Source organism: Myodes glareolus, chromosome 21 (genome assembly GCF_982192425.1).
Source record: "Myodes glareolus chromosome 21, mMyoGla1.1, whole genome shotgun sequence".
In the NCBI taxonomy this organism is placed as follows: Eukaryota; Metazoa; Chordata; class Mammalia; order Rodentia; family Cricetidae; genus Myodes; species Myodes glareolus.
In genome coordinates this window covers 1,067,373-1,087,191 of record NC_142046.1, presented here as the reverse complement: position 1 = coordinate 1,087,191, position 19,819 = coordinate 1,067,373, and positions in this window count along the sequence as shown.

Genomic DNA, 19,819 nt, shown 5'->3' with positions numbered 1-19,819 from the left:
ATGCGTTTATCTGAAAGAGAAGCAGTCTGTTCCAATACTTCAATTCACTCTGCGAAGTGAATGGAGTGTTGCTTCACTTTCTAAATGCTGTCCTTTCAGAGAAAATCACTTTCCTTTGAAAGTGCCTTAAGCTACTTACAAGCATTCAACAGAAACTCACATTCATTTCTCTGAAAGAGAAGCAGTCTGTTCCAACACTTCAATTCACTGTGCGAAGTGAATGGAGTGTTGCTTCACTTTCTAAATGCTGTCCTTTCAGAGAAAATCACTTTCCTTTGAAAGTGCCTTAAGCTACTTACAAGCATTCACCAGAAACTCACATGCGTTTCTCTGAAAGAGAAGCAGTCTGTTCCAACACTTCAATTCTCTTGCGAAGTGAATGGAGTGTTGCTTCACTTTCTAAATGCTGTTCTTTCAGAGAAAATCACTTTCCTTTGAAAGTGCCTTAAGCTACTTGCAAGCATCAGGAAGAAACTCACATGCGTTTCTCTGAAAGAGAAGCAGTCTGTTCCAACACTTCAATTCACTGTGCGAAGTGAATGGAGTGTTGCTTCACTTTCTAAATGCTGTCCTGTCAGAGAAAATCACTTTCCTTTGAAAGTGCCTTAAGCTACTTGCAAGCATTAGGAAGAAACTCACATGCGTTTTTCTGAAAGAGAAGCAGTCTGTTCCAACACTTCAATTCACTGTGCGAAGTGAATGGAGTGTTACCTCACTTTCTAAATGCTGTCCTTTCAGAGAAAAAAACTTTCCTTTGAAAGTGCCTTAAGCAACTTGTAAGCATTCACAAGAAACACTAATGCGTTTATATGAAAGAGAAGCAGTCTGTTCCAACACTTCAATTCACTGCACGAAGGGAATGGAGTGTTGCTTCACTTTCTAAATGCTGTCCTTTCAGAGAAAATCACTTTCCTTTGAAAGTGCCTTAAGCTACTCACAAGCATTCAACAGAAACTCACAAGCATTTCTCTGAAAGAGAAGCAGTCTGTTCCAACACTTCAATTCACTGTGCGACGTGAATGGAGTGTTGCTTCACTTTCTAAATTATGTCCTTTCAGAGAAAATCACTTTACTTTGAAAGTGCCTTAAGCAACTTGCAAGCATTCACAAGAAACACTAATGCGTTTATATGAAAGAGAAGCACTCTGTTCCAACACTTCAATTCACTGCACGAAGGGAATGGAGTGCTGCTTCACTTTCTAAATGCTGTCCTTTCAGAGAAAATCACTTTCCTTTTAAAGTCCCTTAAGCTACTTACAAGCATTCAACAGAAACTCACATGCATTTCTCTGAAAGAGAAGCAGTCTGTTCCAACACTTCAATTCAATGTGCGAAGTGAATGGAGTGTTGCTTCACTTTCTAAATGCTGTCCTTTCAGAGAAAATCACTTTTCTTTGAAAGTGCCTTAAGCTACTTAAAAGCATTCAACAGAAACTCACATGCGTTTCTCTGAAAGAGAAGCAGTCTGTTCCAACACTTCAATTCAATGTGCGAAGTGTATGGAGTGTTGCTTCATTTTATGAATGCTGTCCTTTCAGAGAAAATCACTTTCCTTTGAAAGAGCCTTGAGCTACTTACAAACATTCAACAGAAACTCACATGCATTTCTCTGAAAGAGAAGCAGTCTGTTCCAACACTTCAATTCACTGTGCGAAGTGAATGGAATGTTACTTCACTTTCTAAATGCTGTCCTTTCAGAGAAAATCACTTTCCTTTGAAAGTGCCTTAAGCTATTTTCAAGCATTCACAGGAAACACACATGCGTTTCTCTGAAATAGAAGCAGTCTGTTCCAACACTTCAATTCACTGTGCGAAGTGAATGGAGTGTTGCTTCACTTTCTAAATGCTGTCCTTTCAGAGAAAATCACTTTCCTTTGAAAGTGCCTTAAGCTACTTGCAAGCATTAGGAAGAAACTCACATGCGTTTCTCTGAAAGAGAAGCAATCTGTTCCAACACTTCAGTTCACTGTGTGAAGTGAATGGAGTGTTGCCTCACTTTCTAAATGCTGTCCTTTCAGAGAAAATCACTTTCCTTTGAAAGTGCCTTAAGCTACTTACAAGCATTCAACTGAAACTCACATGCGTTTCTCTGAAAGAGAAGCAGTCTGTTCCAACACTTCAATTCAATGTGCGAAATGAATGGAGTGTTGCTTCACTTTCTAAATGCTGTCCTTTCAGAGAAAATCACTTTCCTTTGAAAGTGCCTTAAGCTACTTACAAGCATTCAACAGAAACTCACATGCGTTTCTCTGAAAGAGAAGCAGTCTGTTCCAACACTTCAATTCAATGTGCGAAGTGAATGGAGTGTTGCTTCACTTTCTAAATGCTGTCCTTTCAGAGAAAATCACTTTCCTTTGAAAGTGCCTTAAGCTACTTGCAAGCATTCACAAGAAACACTAATGCGTTTCTATGAAAGAGAAGCACTCTGTTAAGACACTTCAATTCATTGCGCGAAGGGAATGGAGTGTTGCTTTACTTTCTAAATGCTGTCCTTTCAGAGAAAATCACTTTCCTTTGAAAGAGCCTTGAGCTACTTACAAGCATTCAACAGAAACTCACATGCATTTCTCTGAAAGAGAAGCAGTCTGTTCCAACACTTCAATTCACTGTGTGAAGTGAATGGAGTGTTGCTTCACTTTCTAAATGCTGTCCTTTCAGAGAAAATCCCTTTCCTTTGAATGTGCCTTAAGCTACTTACAAGCATTCAACAGAAACTCACATGCATTTCTCTGAAAGAGAAGCAATCTGTTCCAACACTTCAATTCTCTTGCGAAGTGAATGGAGTGTTGCTTCACTTTCTAAATGCTGTTCTTTCAGAGAAAATCACTTTCCTTTGAAAGTGCCTTAAGCTACTTGCAAGCATTAGGAAGAAACTCACATGCGTTTCTCTGAAAGAGAAGCAGTCTGTTCCAACACTTCAATTCGCTGTGCGAAGTGAATGGAGTGTTGCTTCACTTTCTAAAAGCTGTCCTTTCAGAGAAAATCACTTTCCTTTGAAAGTGCCTTAAGCTACTTGAAAGCATTAGGAAGAAACTCACATGCGTTTTTCTGAAAGAGAAGCAGTCTGTTCCAACACTTCAATTCACTGTGCGAAGTGAATGGAGTGTTGCCTCACATTCTAAATGCTGTCCTTTCAGAGAAAATCACTTTCCTTTGAAAGTGCCTTAAGCAAATTGCAAGCATTCACAAGAAACACTAATGCGTTTATATGAAAGAGAAGCACTCTGTTCCAACACTCCAATTCACTGCACGAAGGGAATGGAGTGTTGCTTCACTTTCTAAATGCTGTCCTTTCAGAGAAAATCACTTTCCTTTGAAAGTGCCTTAAGCTACTTATAAGCATTCACCAGAAACTCACATGCGTTTCTCTGAAAGAGAAGCAGTCTTTTCCAACACTTCAATTCACTGTGCGAAGTGAATGGAGTGTTGCTTCACTTTCTAAATGCTGTCCTTACAGAGAAAATCACTTTCCTTTGAAAGTGCCTTAAGCTACTTACAAGCATTCACCAGAAACTCACATGCGTTTATCTGAAAGAGAAGCAGTCTGTTCCAATACTTCAATTCACTCTGCGAAGTGAATGGAGTGTTGCTTCACTTTCTAAATGCTGTCCTTTCAGAGAAAATCACTTTCCTTTGAAAGTGCCTTAAGCTACTTATAAGCATTCAACAGAAACTCACATTCATTTCTCTGAAAGAGAAGCAGTCTGTTCCAACACTTCAATTCACTGTGCGAAGTGAATGGAGTGTTGCTTCACTTTCTAAATGCTGTCCTTTCAGAGAAAATCACTTTCCTTTGAAAGTTCCTTAAGCTACTTACAAGCATTCACCAGAAACTCACATGCGTTTCTCTGAAAGAGAAGCAGTCTGTTCCAACACTTCAATTCTCTTGCGAAGTGAATGGAGTGTTGCTTCACTTTCTAAATGCTGTTCTTTCAGAGAAAATCACTTTCCTTTGAAAGTGCCTTAAGCTACTTGCAAGCATTAGGAAGAAACTCACATGCGTTTCTCTGAAAGAGAAGCAGTCTGTTCCAACACTTCAATTCACTGTGCGAAGTGAATGGAGTGTTGCTTCACTTTCTAAATGCTGTCCTGTCAGAGAAAATCACTTTCCTTTGAAAGTGCCTTAAGCTACTTGCAAGCATTAGGAAGAAACTCACATGCGTTTTTCTGAAAGAGAAGCAGTCTGTTCCAACACTTCAATTCACTGTGCGAAGTGAATGGAGTGTTACCTCACTTTCTAAATGCTGTCCTTTCAGAGAAAAAAACTTTCCTTTGAAAGTGCCTTAAGCAACTTGTAAGCATTCACAAGAAACACTAATGCGTTTATATGAAAGAGAAGCAGTCTGTTCCAACACTTCAATTCACTGCACGAAGGGAATGGAGTGTTGCTTCACTTTCTAAATGCTGTCCTTTCAGAGAAAATCACTTTCCTTTGAAAGTGCCTTAAGCTACTTACAAGCATTCACCAGAAACTCACATGCGTTTCTCTGAAAGAGAAGCAGTCTGTTCCAACACTTCAATTCACTGTGCGAAGTGAATGGAGTGTTGCTTCACTTTCTAAATGCTGTCCTTTCAGAGAAAATCACTTTCCTTTGAAAGTGCCTTAAGATACTTACAAGCATTCACCAGAAACTCACATGAGTTTCTCTGAAAGAGAAGCAGTCTGTTCCAATACTTCAATTCACTCTGCGAAGTGAATGGAGTGTTGCTTCACTTTCTAAATGCTGTCCTTTCAGAGAAAATCACTTTCCTTTGAAAGTGCCTTAAGCTACTTACAAGCATTCAACAGAAACTCACATGCATTTCTCTGAAAGAGAAGCAGTCTGTTCCAACACTTCAATTCACTGTGCGAAGTGAATGGAGTGTTGCTTCACTTTCTAAATGCTGTCCTTTCAGAGAAAATCCCTTTCCTTTGAAAGTGCCTTAAGCTACTTACAAGCATTCACCAGAAACTCACATGCGTTTCTCTGAAAGAGAAGCAGTCTGTTCCAACATTTCAATTGACTGTTCGAAATGAATGGAGTGTTGCTTCACTTTCTAAATGCTGTCCTTTCAGAGAAAATCACTTTCCTTTGAAAGTGCCTTAAGCTACTTGCAAGCATTAGGAAGAAACTCACATGAGTTTCTCTGAAAGAGAAGCAGTCTGTTCCAACACTTCAATTCGCCCTGCGAAGTGAATGGAGTGTTGCTTCACTTTCTAAATGCTGTCCTTTCAGAGAAAATCACTTTCCTTTGAAAGTGCCTTAAGCTACTTGCAAGCATTAGGAAGAAACTCACATGCGTTTCTCTGAAAGAGAAGCAATCTGTTCCAACACTTCAGTTCACTGTGTGAAGTGAATGGAGTGTTGCCTCACTTTCTAAATGCTGTCCTTTCAGAGAAAATCACTTTCCTTTGAATGTGCCTTAAGCTACTTACAAGCATTCAACAGAAACTCACATGCATTTCTCTGAAAGAGAAGCAATCTGTTCCAACACTTCAATTCTCTGAGGAAGTGAATGGAGTGTTGCTTCACTTTGTAAATTCTGTTCTTTCAGAGAAAATCACTTTCCTTTGAAAGTGCCTTAAGCTACTTGCAAGCATTAGGAAGAAACTCACATGCGTTTCTCTGAAAGAGAAGCAGTCTGTTCCAACACTTCAATTCACTGTGCGAAGTGAATGGAGTGTTGCTTCACTTTCTAAATGCTGTCCTTTCAGAGAAAATCACTTTCCTTTGAAAGTGCCTTAAGCTACTTGCAAGCATTAGGAAGAAACTCACATGCGTTTTTCTGAAAGAGAAGCAGTCTGTTCCAACACTTCAATTCACTGTGCGAAGTGAATGGAGTGTTACCTCACTTTCTAAATGCTGTCCTTTCAGAGAAAATCACTTTCCTTTGAAAGTGCCTTAAGCAACTTGTAAGCATTCACAAGAAACACTAATGCGTTTATATGAAAGAGAAGCACTCTGTTCCAACAATTCTATTCACTGCACGAAGGGAATGGAGTGTTGCTTCACTTTCTAAATGCTGTCCTTTCAGAGAAAATCACTTTCCTTTGAAAGTGCCTTAAGCTACTTACAAGCATTCACCAGAAACTCACATGCGTTTCTCTGAAAGAGAAGCAGTCTGTTCCAACACTTCAATTCTCTTGCGAAGTGAATGGAGTGTTGCTTCACTTTCTAAATGCTGTTCTTTCAGAGAAAATCACTTTCCTTTGAAAGTGCCTTAAGCTACTTGCAAGCATTAGGAAGAAACTCACATGCGTTTCTCTGAAAGAGAAGCAGTCTGTTCCAACACTTCAATTCACTGTGCGAAGTGAATGGAGTGTTGCTTCACTTTCTAAATGCTGTCCTGTCAGAGAATATCACTTTCCTTTGAAAGTGCCTTAAGCTACTTGCAAGCATTAGGAAGAAACTCACATGCGTTTTTCTGAAAGAGAAGCAGTCTGTTCCAACACTTCAATTCACTGTGCGAAGTGAATGGAGTGTTACCTCACTTTCTAAATGCTGTCCTTTCAGAGAAAAAACCTTTCCTTTGAAAGTGCCTTAAGCAACTTGTAAGCATTCACAAGAAACACTAATGCGTTTATATGAAAGAGAAGCAGTCTGTTCCAACACTTCAATTCACTGCACGAAGGGAATGGAGTGTTGCTTCACTTTCTAAATGCTGTCCTTTCAGAGAAAATCACTTTCCTTTGAAAGTGCCTTAAGCTACTTACAAGCATTCACCAGAAACTCACATGCGTTTCTCTGAAAGAGAAGCAGTCTGTTCCAACACTTCAATTCACTGTGCGAAGTGAATGGAGTGTTGCTTCACTTTCTAAATGCTGTCCTTTCAGAGAAAATCACTTTCCTTTGAAAGTGCCTTAAGATACTTACAAGCATTCACCAGAAACTCACATGAGTTTCTCTGAAAGAGAAGCAGTCTGTTCCAATACTTCAATTCACTCTGCGAAGTGAATGGAGTGTTACTTCACTTTCTAAATGCTGTCCTTTCAGAGAAAATCACTTTCCTTTGAAAGTGCCTTAAGCTACTTACAAGCATTCAACAGAAACTCACATGCATTTCTCTGAAAGAGAAGCAGTCTGTTCCAACACTTCAATTCACTGTGCGAAGTGAATGGAGTGTTGCTTCACTTTCTAAATGCTGTCCTTTCAGAGAAAATCCCTTTCCTTTGAAAGTGCCTTAAGCTACTTACAAGCATTCACCAGAAACTCACATGCGTTTCTCTGAAAGAGAAGCAGTCTGTTCCAACATTTCAATTGACTGTTCGAAATGAATGGAGTGTTGCTTCACTTTCTAAATGCTGTCCTTTCAGAGAAAATCACTTTCCTTTGAAAGTGCCTTAAGCTACTTGCAAGCATTAGGAAGAAACTCACATGAGTTTCTCTGAAAGAGAAGCAGTCTGTTCCAACACTTCAATTCGCCCTGCGAAGTGAATGGAGTGTTGCTTCACTTTCTAAATGCTGTCCTTTCAGAGAAAATCACTTTCCTTTGAAAGTGCCTTAAGCTACTTGCAAGCATTAGGAAAAAACTCACATGCGTTTCTCTGAAAGAGAAGCAATCTGTTCCAACACTTCAGTTCACTGTGTGAAGTGAATGGAGTGTTGCCTCACTTTCTAAATGCTGTCCTTTCAGAGAAAATCACTTTCCTTTGAATGTGCCTTAAGCTACTTACAAGCATTCAACAGAAACTCACATGCATTTCTCTGAAAGAGAAGCAATCTGTTCCAACACTTCAATTCTCTGAGGAAGTGAATGGAGTGTTGCTTCACTTTGTAAATTCTGTTCTTTCAGAGAAAATCACTTTCCTTTGAAAGTGCCTTAAGCTACTTGCAAGCATTAGGAAGAAACTCACATGCGTTTCTCTGAAAGAGAAGCAGTCTGTTCCAACACTTCAATTCACTGTGCGAAGTGAATGGAGTGTTGCTTCACTTTCTAAATGCTGTCCTTTCAGAGAAAATCACTTTCCTTTGAAAGTGCCTTAAGCTACTTGCAAGCATTAGGAAGAAACTCACATGCGTTTTTCTGAAAGAGAAGCAGTCTGTTCCAACACTTCAATTCACTGTGCGAAGTGAATGGAGTGTTACCTCACTTTCTAAATGCTGTCCTTTCAGAGAAAATCACTTTCCTTTGAAAGTGCCTTAAGCAACTTGTAAGCATTCACAAGAAACACTAATGCGTTTATATGAAAGAGAAGCACTCTGTTCCAACACTTCTATTCACTGCACGAAGGGAATGGAGTGTTGCTTCACTTTCTAAATGCTGTCCTTTCAGAGAAAATCACTTTCCTTTGAAAGTGCCTTAAGCTACTTACAAGCATTCACCAGAAACTCACATGCGTTTCTCTGAAAGAGAAGCAGTCTGTTCCAAAACTTCAATTCACTGTGCGAAGTGAATGGAGTGTTGCTTCACTTTCTAAATGCTGTCCTTTCAGAGAAAATCACTTTCCTTTGAAAGTGCCTTAAGATACTTACAAGCATTCACCAGAAACTCACATGAGTTTCTCTGAAAGAGAAGCAGTCTGTTCCAATACTTCAATTCACTCTGCGAAGTGAATGGAGTGTTGCTTCACTTTCTAAATGCTGTCCTTTCAGAGAAAATCACTTTCCTTTGAAAGTGCCTTAAGCTACTTACAAGCATTCAACAGAAACTCACATGCATTTCTCTGAAAGAGAAGCAGTCTGTTCCAACACTTCAATTCACTGTGCGAAGTGAATGGAGTGTTGCTTCACTTTCTAAATGCTGTCCTTTCAGAGAAAATCACTTTCCTTTGAAAGAGCCTTGAGCTACTTACAAGAATTCAACAGAAACTCACATGTATTTCTCTGAAAAAGAAGCAGTCGGTTCCAACACTTCAATTCACTGTGCGAAGTGAATGGAGTGTTGCTTCACTTTCTAAATGCTGTCCTTTAAGAGAAAATCACTTTTCTTTGATAGTGCCTTAAGCTACTTACAAGCATTCAATAGAAACTCACATGCGTTTCTCTGAAAGAGAAGCAGTCTGTTCCAACACTTCAATTCACTGTGCGAAGTGAATGGAGTGTTGTTTCACTTTCTAAATGCTGTCCTTTCAGAGAAAATCACTTTCTTTTGAAAGTGCCTTAAGCTACTTACAAGCATTCAATAGAAATTCACATGCGTTTCTCTGAAAGAGAAGCAGTCTGTTCCAACACTTCAATTCACTGTGCGAAGTGAATGGAGTGTTGCTTCACTTTCTAAATGCTGTCCTTTCAGAGAAAATCACTTTCCTTTGAAAGTGCCTTAAGCTACTTGCAAGCATTCAACAGAAACTCACATGCGTTTCTCTGAAAGAGAAGCAATCTGTTCGAACACTTCAATTCACTGTGAAAAGTGAATGGAGTGTTGCCTCACTTTCTAAATGCTGTCCTATCAGAGAAAATCAATTTCCTTTGAACGTGCCTTAAGCAACTTACAAGCATTCAACAGAAACTCACATGCGTTTCTCTGAAAGAGAAGCAGTCTGTTCCAACACTTCAATTCATTGCACGAAGGGAATGGAGTGTTGCTTTACTTTCTAAATGCTGTCCTTTCAGAGAAAATCACTTTCCTTTGAAAGAGCCTTGAGCTACTTACAAGCATTCAGCAGAAACTCACATGTATTTCTCTGAAAAAGAAGCAGTCTGTTCCAACACTTCAATTCACTGTGCGAAGTGAATGGAGTGTTGCTTCACTTTCTAAATGCTGTCCTTTCAGAGAAAACCACTTTTCTTTGATAGTGCCTTAAGCTACTTACAAGCATTCAATAGAAACTCACATGCGTTTCTCTGAAAGAGAAGCAGTCTGTTCCAACACTTCAATTCACTGTGCAAAGTGAATGGAGTGTTGCTTCACTTTCTAAATGCTGTCCTTTCAGAGAAAATCACTTTCCTTTGAAAGTGCCTTAAGCTACTTACAAGCATTCAATAGAAACTCACATGCGTTACTCTGAAAGAGAAGCAGTCTGTTCCAACACTTCAATTCACTGTGCGAAGTGAATGGAGTGTTGCTTCACTTTCTAAATGCTGTCCTTTCAGAGAAAATCACTTTCCTTTGAAAGTGCCTTAAGCTACTTGCAAGCATTAGGAAGAAACTCACATGCGTTTTTCTGAAAGAGAAGCAGTCTGTTCCAACACTTCAATTCACTGTGCGAAGTGAATGGAGTGTTACCTCACTTTCTAAATGCTGTCCTTTCAGAGAAAAAATTTTCCTTTGAAAGTGCCTTAAGCAACATGTAAGCATTCACAAGAAACACTAATGCGTTTATATGAAAGAGAAGCACTCTGTTCCAACACTTCAATTCACTGCACGAAGGGAATGGAGTGTTGCTTCACTTTCTAAATGCTGTCCTTTCAGAGAAAATCACTTTCCTTTGAAAGTGCCTTAAGCGACTTACAAGCATTCACCAGAAACTCACATGCGTTTCTCTGAAAGAAAAGCAGTCTGTTCCAACACTTCAATTCACTGTGCGAAGTGAATGGAGTGTTGCTTCACTTTCTAAATGCTGTCCTTTCAGAGAAAATCACTTTCCTTTGAAAGTGCCTTAAGATACTTACAAGCATTCACCAGAAACTCACATGAGTTTCTCTGAAAGAGAAGCAGTCTGTTCCAATACTTCAATTCACTCTGCGAAGTGAATGGAGTGTTGCTTCACTTTCTAAATGCTGTCCTGTCAGAGAAAATCACTTTCCTTTGAAAGTGCCTTAAGCTACTTACAAGCATTCAACAGAAACTCACATGCATTTCTTTGAAAGAGAAGAAGTCTGTTCCAACACTTCAATTCACTGTGCGAAGTGAATGGAGTGTTGCTTCACTTTCTAAATGCTGTCCTTTCAGAGAAAATCACTTTCCTTTGAAAGTGCCTTTAGCTACTTACAAGCCTTCACCAGAAACTCACATGCGTTTCTCTGAAAGAGAAGCAGTCTGTTCCAACACTTCAATTCACTGTTCGAAATGAATGGAGTGTTGCTTCACTTTCTAAATGCTGTCCTTTCAGAGAAAATCACTCTCCTTTGACAGTGCCTTAAGCTACTTGCAAGCATTAGGAAGAAACTCACATGCGTTTCTCTGAAAGAGAAGCAGTCTGTTCCAACACTTCAATTTGCTGTGCGAAGTGAATGGAGTGTTGCTTCACTTTCTAAATGCTGTCCTTTCAGAGAAAATCACTTTCCTTTGAAAGTGCCTTAAGCTACATGCAAGCATTCAACAGAAACTCACATGTGTTTCTCTGAAAGAGAAGCAATCTGTTCGAACACTTCAATTCACTGTGTGAAATGAATGGAGTGTTGCCTCACTTTCTAAATGCTGTCCTTTCAGAGAAAATCACTCTCCTTTGAAAGTGCCTTAAGCTACTTACAAGCATTCACCAGAAACTCACATGCGTTTCTCTGAAAGAGAAGCAGTCTGTTCCAACTCTTCAATTCAATGTGCGAAGTGAATGGAGTGTTGCTTCACTTTCTAAATGCTGTCCTTTCAGAGAAAAAAACTTTCCTTTGAAAGTGCCTTAAGCAACTTGTAAGCATTCACAAGAAACACTAATGCGTTTATAAGAAAGAGAAACACTCTGTTCCAACACTTCAATTCACTGCACGAAGGGAATGGAGTGTTGCTTCACTTTCTAAATGCTGTCCTTTCAGAAAAATCACTTTCCTTTGAAAGTGCCTTAAGCTACTTACAAGCATTCACCAGAAACTCACATGCGTTTCTCTGAAAGAGAAGCAGTCTGTTCCAACACTTCAATTCACTGTGCGAAGTGAATGGAGTGTTGCTTCACTTTCTAAATGCTGTCCTTTCAGAGAAAATCACTTTCCTTTGAAAGTGCCTTAAGATACTTACAAGCATTCACCAGAAACTCACATGAGTTTCTCTGAAAGAGAAGCAGTCTGTTCCAATACTTCAATTCACTCTGCGAAGTGAATGGAGTGTTGCTTCACTTTCTAAATGCTGTCCTTTCAGAGAAAATCACTTTCCTTTGAAAGTGCCTTAAGCTACTTACAAGCATTCAACAGAAACTCACATGCATTTCTCTGAAAGAGAAGCAGTCTGTTCCAACACTTCAATTCACTGTGCGAATGAATGGAGTGTTTCTTCACTTTCTAAATGCTGTCCTTTCAGAGAAAATCACTTTCCTTTGAAAGTGCCTTAAGCTACTTACAAGCATTCACCAGACACTCACATGCGTTTCTCTGAAAGAGAAGCAGTCAGATCCAACACTTCAATTCACTGTTCGAAATGAATGGAGTGTTGCTTCACTTTCTAAATGCTGTCCTTTCAGAGAAAATCACTTTCCTTTGAAAGTGCCTTAAGCTACTTGCAAGCATTAGGAAGAAACTCACATGCGTTTCTCTGAAAGAGAAGCAGTCTGTTCCAAGACTTCAATTCATTGCACGACGGGAATGGAGTGTTGCTTTACTTTCTAAATGCTGTCCTTTCAGAGAAAATCACTTTCCTTTGAAAGTTCCTTAAGCTACTTACAAGCATTCGACAGAAACTCACATGCATTTCTCTGAAAAAGAAGCAGTCTGTTCCAACACTTCAATTCACTGTGCGAAGTGAATGGAGTGTTGCTTCACTTTCTAAATGCTGTCCTTTCAGAGAAAATCACTTTTCTTTGATAGTGCCTTAAGCTACTTACAAGCATTCAACAGAAACTCACATGCGTTTCTCTGAAAGAGAAGCAGTCTGTTCCAACACTTCAATTCAATGTGCGAAGTTAATGGAGTGTTGCTTCACTTTCTAAATGCTGTCCTTTCAGAGAAAATCACTTTCCTTTGAAAGTGCCTTAAGCTACTTACAAGCATTCAATAGAAACTCACATGCGTTTCTCTGAAAGAGAAGCAGTCTGTTCCAACACTTCAATTCACTGTGCGAAGTGAATGGAGTGTTGCTTCACTTTCTAAATGCTGTCCTTTCAGAGAAAATCACTTTCCTTTGAAAGTGCCTTAAGCTACTTGCAAGCATTCACAAGAAACACTAATGCGTTTATATGAAAGAGAAGAACTCTGTTCCAACACTTCAATTCACTGCACGAAGGGAATGGAGTGTTGCTTCACTTTCTAAATGCTGTCCTTTCAGAGAAAATCACTTTCCTTTGAAAGTGCCTTAAGCTACTTTCAAGCATTAGGATGAAACTCACATGCATTTCTCTGAAAGAGAAGCAGTCTGTTCCAACACTTCAATTCACTGTGCGAAGTGAATGGAGTGTTGCTTCACTTTCGAAATGCTGTCCTTTCAGAGAAAATCACTTTCCTTTGAAAGAGCCTTAAGCTACTTACAAGCATTCAACAGAAACTCACATGCATTTCTCTGAAAGAGAAGCAGTCTGTTCCAACACTTCAATTCACTGTATAAAGTGAATGGAGTGTTGCTTCACTTTCTAAATGCTGTCCTTTCAGAGAAAATCACTTTCCTTTGAAAGTGCCTTAAGCTACTTGCAAGCATTAGGAAGAAACTCACATGCGTTTTTCTGAAAGAGAAGCAGTCTGTTCCAACACTTCAATTCACTGTGCGAAGAGAATGGAGTGTTACCTCACTTTCTAAATGCTGTCCTTTCAGAGAAAAAAACTTTCCTTTGAAAGTGCCTTAAGCAACTTGTAAGCATTCACAAGAAACACTAATGCGTTTATATGAAAGAGAAGCAGTCTGTTCCAACACTTCTATTCACTGCACGAAGGGAATGGAGTGTTGCTTCACTTTCTAAATGCTGTCCTTTCAGAGAAAATCACTTTCTTTTGAAAGTGCCTTAAGCTACTTACAAGCATTCACCAGAAACTCACATGCGTTTCTCTGAAAGAGAAGCAGTCTGTTCCAACACTTCAATTCACTGTGCGAAGTGAATGGAGTGTTGCTTCACTTTCTAAATGCTGTCCTTTCAGAGAAAATCACTTTCCTTTGAAAGTGCCTTAAGATACTTACAAGCATTCACCAGAAACTCACATGAGTTTCTCTGAAAGAGAAGCAGTCTGTTCCAATACTTCAATTCACTCTGCGAAGTGAATGGAGTGTTGCTTCACTTTCTAAATGCTGTCCTTTCAGAGAAAATCACTTTCCTTTGAAAGTGCCTTAAGCTACTTGCAAGCATTAGGAAGAAACTCACATGCGTTTCTCTGAAAGATAAGCAGTCTGTTCCAACACTTCAATTTGCTGTGCGAAGTGAATGGAGTGTTGCTTCACTTTCTAAATGCTGTCCTTTCAGAGAAAATCACTTTTCTTTGAAAGTGCCTAAGCTACTTGCAAGCATTCAACAGAAACTGACATGCGTTTCTCTGAAAGAGAAGCAATCTGTTCGAACACTTCAATTCACTGTGTGAAATGAATGGAGTGTTGCCTCACTTTCTAAATGCTGTCCTTTCAGAGAAAATCACTTTCCTTTGAAAGTGCCTTAAGCTACTTACAAGCATTCAACAGAAACTCACATGCGTTTCTCTGAAAGAGAAGCAGTCTCTTCCAACACTTCAATTCAATGTGCGAGGTGAATGGAGTGTTGCTTCACTTTCTAAATGCTGTCCTTTCAGAGAAAAAAACTTTCCTTTGAAAGTGCCTTAAGCAACTTGTAAGCATTCACAAGAAACACTAATGCGTTTATATGAAAGAGAAGCACTCTGTTCCAACACTTCAATTCACTGCACGAAGGGAATGGAGTGTTGCTTCACTTTCTAAATGCTGTCCTTTCAGAGAAAATCACTTTCCTTTGAAAGTGCCTTAAGCTACTTACAAGCATTCACCAGAAACTCACATGCGTTTCTCTGAAAGAGAAGCAGTCTGTTCCAACACTTCAATTCACTGTGCGAAGTGAATGGAGTGTTGCTTCACTTTCGAAATGCTGTCCTTTCAGAGAAAATCACTTTCCTTTGAAAGAGCCTTAAGCTACTTACAAGCATTCAACAGAAACTCACATGCATTTCTCTGAAAGAGAAGCAGTCTGTTCCAACACTTCAATTCACTGTATAAAGTGAATGGAGTTTGCTTCACTTTCTAAATGCTGTCCTTTCAGAGAAAATCACTTTCATTTGAAAGTGCCTTAAGCTACTTGCAAGCATTAGGAAAAAACTCACATGCGTTTTTCTGAAAGAGAAGCAGTCTGTTCCAACACTTCAATTCACTGTGCGAAGAGAATGGAGTGTTACCTCACTTTCTAAATGCTGTCCTTTCAGAGAAAAAACTTTCCTTTGAAAGTGCCTTAAGCAACTTGTAAGCATTCACAAGAAACACTAATGCGTTTCTATGAAAGAGAAGCAGTCTGTTCCAACACTTCAATTCACTGCACGAAGGGAATGGAGTGTTGCTTCACTTTCTAAATGCTGTCCTTTCAGAGAAAATCACTTTCCTTTGAAAGTGCCTTAAGCTACTTACAAGCATTCAACAGAAACTCACATGCGTTTCTCTGAAAGAGAAGCAGTCTGTTCCAACACTTCAATTCAATGTGCGAAGTGAATGGAGTGTTGCTTCACTTTCTAAATGCTGTCCTTTCAGAGAAAAAAACTTTCCTTTGAAAGTGCCTTAAGCAACTTGTAAGCATTCACAAGAAACACTAATGCGTTTATATGAAAGAGAAGCACTCTGTTCCAACACTTCAATTCACTGCACGAAGGGAATGGAGTGTTGCTTCACTTTCTAAATGCTGTCCTTTCAGAGAAAATCACTTTCCTTTGAAAGTGCCTTAAGCTACTTACAAGCATTCACCAGAAACTCACATGCGTTTCTCTGAAAGAGAAGCAGTCTGTTCCAACACTTCAATTCACTGTGCGAAGTGAATGGAGTGTTGCTTCACTTTCTAAATGCTGTCCTTTCAGAGAAAATCACTTTCCTTTGAAAGTGCCTTAAGCTAATTACAAGCATTCAACAGAAACTCACATGCATTTCTCTGAAAGAGAAGCAGTCTGTTACAACACTTCAATTCTCTGTGCGAAGTGAATGGAGTGTTTGTTTCACTTTCTAAATGCTGTCCTTTCAGAGAAAATCACTTTCCTTTGAAAGTGCCTTAAGCTACTTGCAAGCATTCACAAGAAACAATAATGCGTTTCTATGAAAGAGAAGCAGTCTGTTCCAACACTTCAATTCATTGCGCGAAGGGAATGGAGTGTTGCTTTACTTTCTAAATGCTGTCCTTTCAGAGAAAATCACTTTCCTTTGAAAGAGCCTTGAGCTACTTACAAGCATTCAACAGAAACTCACATGCATTTCTCTGAAAGAGAAGCAGTCTGTTCCAACACTTCAATTCACTGTGCGAAGTGAATGGAGTGTTGCTTCACTTTCTAAATGCTGTCCTTTCAGAGAAAATCACTTTCCTTTGAAAGTGCCTTAAGCTACTTACAAGCATTCAACAGAAACTCACATGCATTTCTCTGAAAGAGAAGCAGTCTGTTCCAACACTTCAATTCTCTGTGCGAAGTGAATGGATTGTTGTTTCACTTTCTAAATGCTGTCCTTTCAGAGAAAATCACTTTCCTTTGAAAGTGCCTTAAGCTACTTGCAAGCATTCACAAGAAACACTAATGCGTTTCTATGAAAGAGAAGCAGTCTGTTCCAACACTTCAATTCATTGCACGAAGGAAATGGAGTGTTGCTTTACTTTCTAAATGCTGTCCTTTCAGAGAAAATCACTTTCCTTTGAAAGAGCCTTGAGCTACTTACAAGCATTCAACAGAAACTCACTTGCATTTCTCTGAAAGAGAAGCAGTCTGTTCCAACACTTCAATTCTCTTGCGAAGTGAATGGAGTGTTGCTTCACTTTCTAAATGCTGTTCTTTCAGAGAAAATCACTTTCCTTTGAAAGTGCCTTAAGCTACTTGCAAGCATTAGGAAGAAACTCACATGAGTTTTTCTGAACGAGAAGCAGTCTGTTCCAGCACTTCAATTCACTGTGCGAAGTGACTGGAGTGTTGCTTCACTTTTGAAATGCTGTCCTTTCAGAGAAAATCACTTTCCTTTGAAAGAGCCTTAAGCTACTTACAAGCATTCAACAGAAACTCACATGCATTTCTCTGAAAGAGAAGCAGTCTGTTCCAACACTTCAATTCACTGTATAAAGTGAATGGAGTGTTGCTTCACTTTCTAAATGCTGTCCTTTCAGAGAAAATCACTTTCCTTTGAAAGTGCCTTAAGCTACTTGCAAGCATTAGGAAAAAACTCACATGCGTTTTTCTGAAAGAGAAGCAGTCTGTTCCAACACTTCAATTCACTGTGCGAAGAGAATGGAGTGTTACCTCACTTTCTAAATGCTGTCCTTTCAGAGAAAAAAACTTTCCTTTGAAAGTGCCATAATCAACTTGTAAGCATTCACAAGAAACACTAATGCGTTTATATGAAAGAGAAGCAGTCTGTTCCAACACTTCAATTCACTGCACGATGGGAATGGTGTGTTGCTTCACTTTCTAAATGCTGTCCTTTCAGAGAAAATCACTTTCCTTTGAAAGTGCCTTAAGCTACTTACAAGCATTCACCAGAAACTCACATGCGTTTCTCTGAAAGAGAAGCAGTCTGTTCCAACACTTCAATTCACTGTGAGAAGTGAATGGAGTGTTGCTTCACTTTCTAAATGCTGTCCTTTCAGAGAAAATCACTTTCCTTTGAAAGTGCCTTAAGATACTTACAAGCATTCACCAGAAACTCACATGAGTTTCTCTGAAAGAGAAGCAGTCTGTTCCAATACTTCAATTCACTCTGCGAAGTGAATGGAGTGTTGCATCACTTTCTAAATGCTGTCCTTTCAGAGAAAATCACTTTCCTTTGAAAGTGCCTTAAGCTACTTGCAAGCATTAGGAAGAAACTCACATGCGTTTCTCTGAAAGAGAAGCAGTCTGTTCCAACACTTCAATTTGCTGTGCAAAGTGAATGGAGTGTTGCTTCACTTTCTAAATGCTGTCCTTTCAGAGAAAATCACTTTTCTTTGAAAGTGCCTTAAGCTACTTGCAAGCATTCAACAGAAACTCACATGCGTTTCTCTGAAAGAGAAGCAATCTGTTCGAACACTTCAATTCACTGTGTGAAATGAATGGAGTGTTGCCTCACTTTCTAAATGCTGTCCTTTCAGAGAAAATCACTTTCCTTTGAAAGTGCCTTAAGCTACTTACAAGCATTCAACAGAAACTCACATGCGTTTCTCTGAAAGAGAAGCAGTCTGTTCCAACACTTCAATTCAATGTGCGAAGTGAATGGAGTGTTGCTTCACTTTCTAAATGCTGTCCTTTCAGAGAAAAAAACTTTCCTTTGAAAGTGCCTTAAGCAACTTGTAAGCATTCACAAGAAACACTAATGCGTGTATATGAAAGAGAAGCACTCTGTTCCAACACTTCAATTCACTGCACGAAGTGAATGGAGTGTTGCTTCACTTTCTAAATGCTGTCCTTTCAGAGAAAATCACTTTCCTTTGAAAGTGCCTTAAGCTACTTACAAGCATTCACCAGAAACTCACATGCGTTTCTATGAAAGAGAAGCAGTCTGTTCCAACACTTCAATTCATTGCACGAAGGGAATGGAGTGTTGCTTTACTTTCTAAATGCTGTCCTTTCAGAGAAAATCACTTTCCTTTGAAAGAGCCTTGAGCTACTTACAAGCATTCAACAGAAACTCACATGCATTTCTCTGAAAGAGAAGCAGTCTGTTCCAACACTTCAATTCACTGTGCGAAGTGAATGGAATGTTACTTCACTTTCGAAATGCTGTCCTTTCAGAGAAAATCACTTTCCTTTGAAAGTGCCTTAAGCTACTTTCAAGCATTCACAGGAAACACACATGCGTTTCTCTGAAATAGAAGCAGTCTGTTCCAACATTTCAATTCACTGTGCGAAGTGAATGGAGTGTTGTTTCACTTTCTAAATGCTGTCCTTTCAGAGAAAATCACTTTCCTTTGAAAGTGCCTTAAGCTACTTACAAGCATTCATCAGAAACTCACATGCGTTTCTCTGAAAGAGAAGCAGTCTGTTCCAAAACTTCAATTCAATGTGCGAAGTGAATGGAGTGTTGCTTCACTTTCTAAATGCTGTCCTTTCAGAGAAAATCACTTTCCTTTGAAAGTGCCTTAAGCTACTTGCAAGCATTCACAAGAAACAATAATGCGTTTCTATGAAAGAGAAGCAGTCTGTTCCAACACTTCAATTCATTGCGCGAAGGGAATGGAGTGTTGCTTTACTTTCTAAATGCTGTCCTTTCAGAGAAAATCACTTTCCTTTGAAAGAGCCTTGAGCTACTTACAAGCATTCAACAGAAACTCACATGCATTTCTCTGAAAGAGAAGCAGTCTGTTCCAACACTTCAATTCACTGTGCGAAGTGAATGGAGTGTTGCTTCACTTTCTAAATGCTGTCCTTTCAGAGAAAATCACTTTCCTTTGAAAGTGCCTTAAGCTACTTACAAGCATTCAACAGAAACTCACATGCATTTCTCTGAAAGAGAAGCAGTCTGTTCCAACACTTCAATTCTCTGTGCGAAGTGAATGGATTGTTGTTTCACTTTCTAAATGCTGTCCTTTCAGAGAAAATCACTTTCCTTTGAAAGTGCCTTAAGCTACTTGCAAGCATTCACAAGAAACACTAATGCGTTTCTATGAAAGAGAAGCAGTCTGTTCCAACACTTCAATTCATTGCACGAAGGGAATGGAGTGTTGCTTTACTTTCTAAATGCTGTCCTTTCAGAGAAAATCACTTTCCTTTGAAAGAGCCTTGAGCTACTTACAAGCATTCAACAGAAACTCACTTGCATTTCTCTGAAAGAGAAGCAGTCTGTTCCAACACTTCAATTCTCTTGCGAAGTGAATGGAGTGTTGCTTCACTTTCTAAATGCAGTTCTTTCAGAGAAAATCACTTTCCTTTGAAAGTGCCTTAAGCTACTAACAAGCATTAGGAAG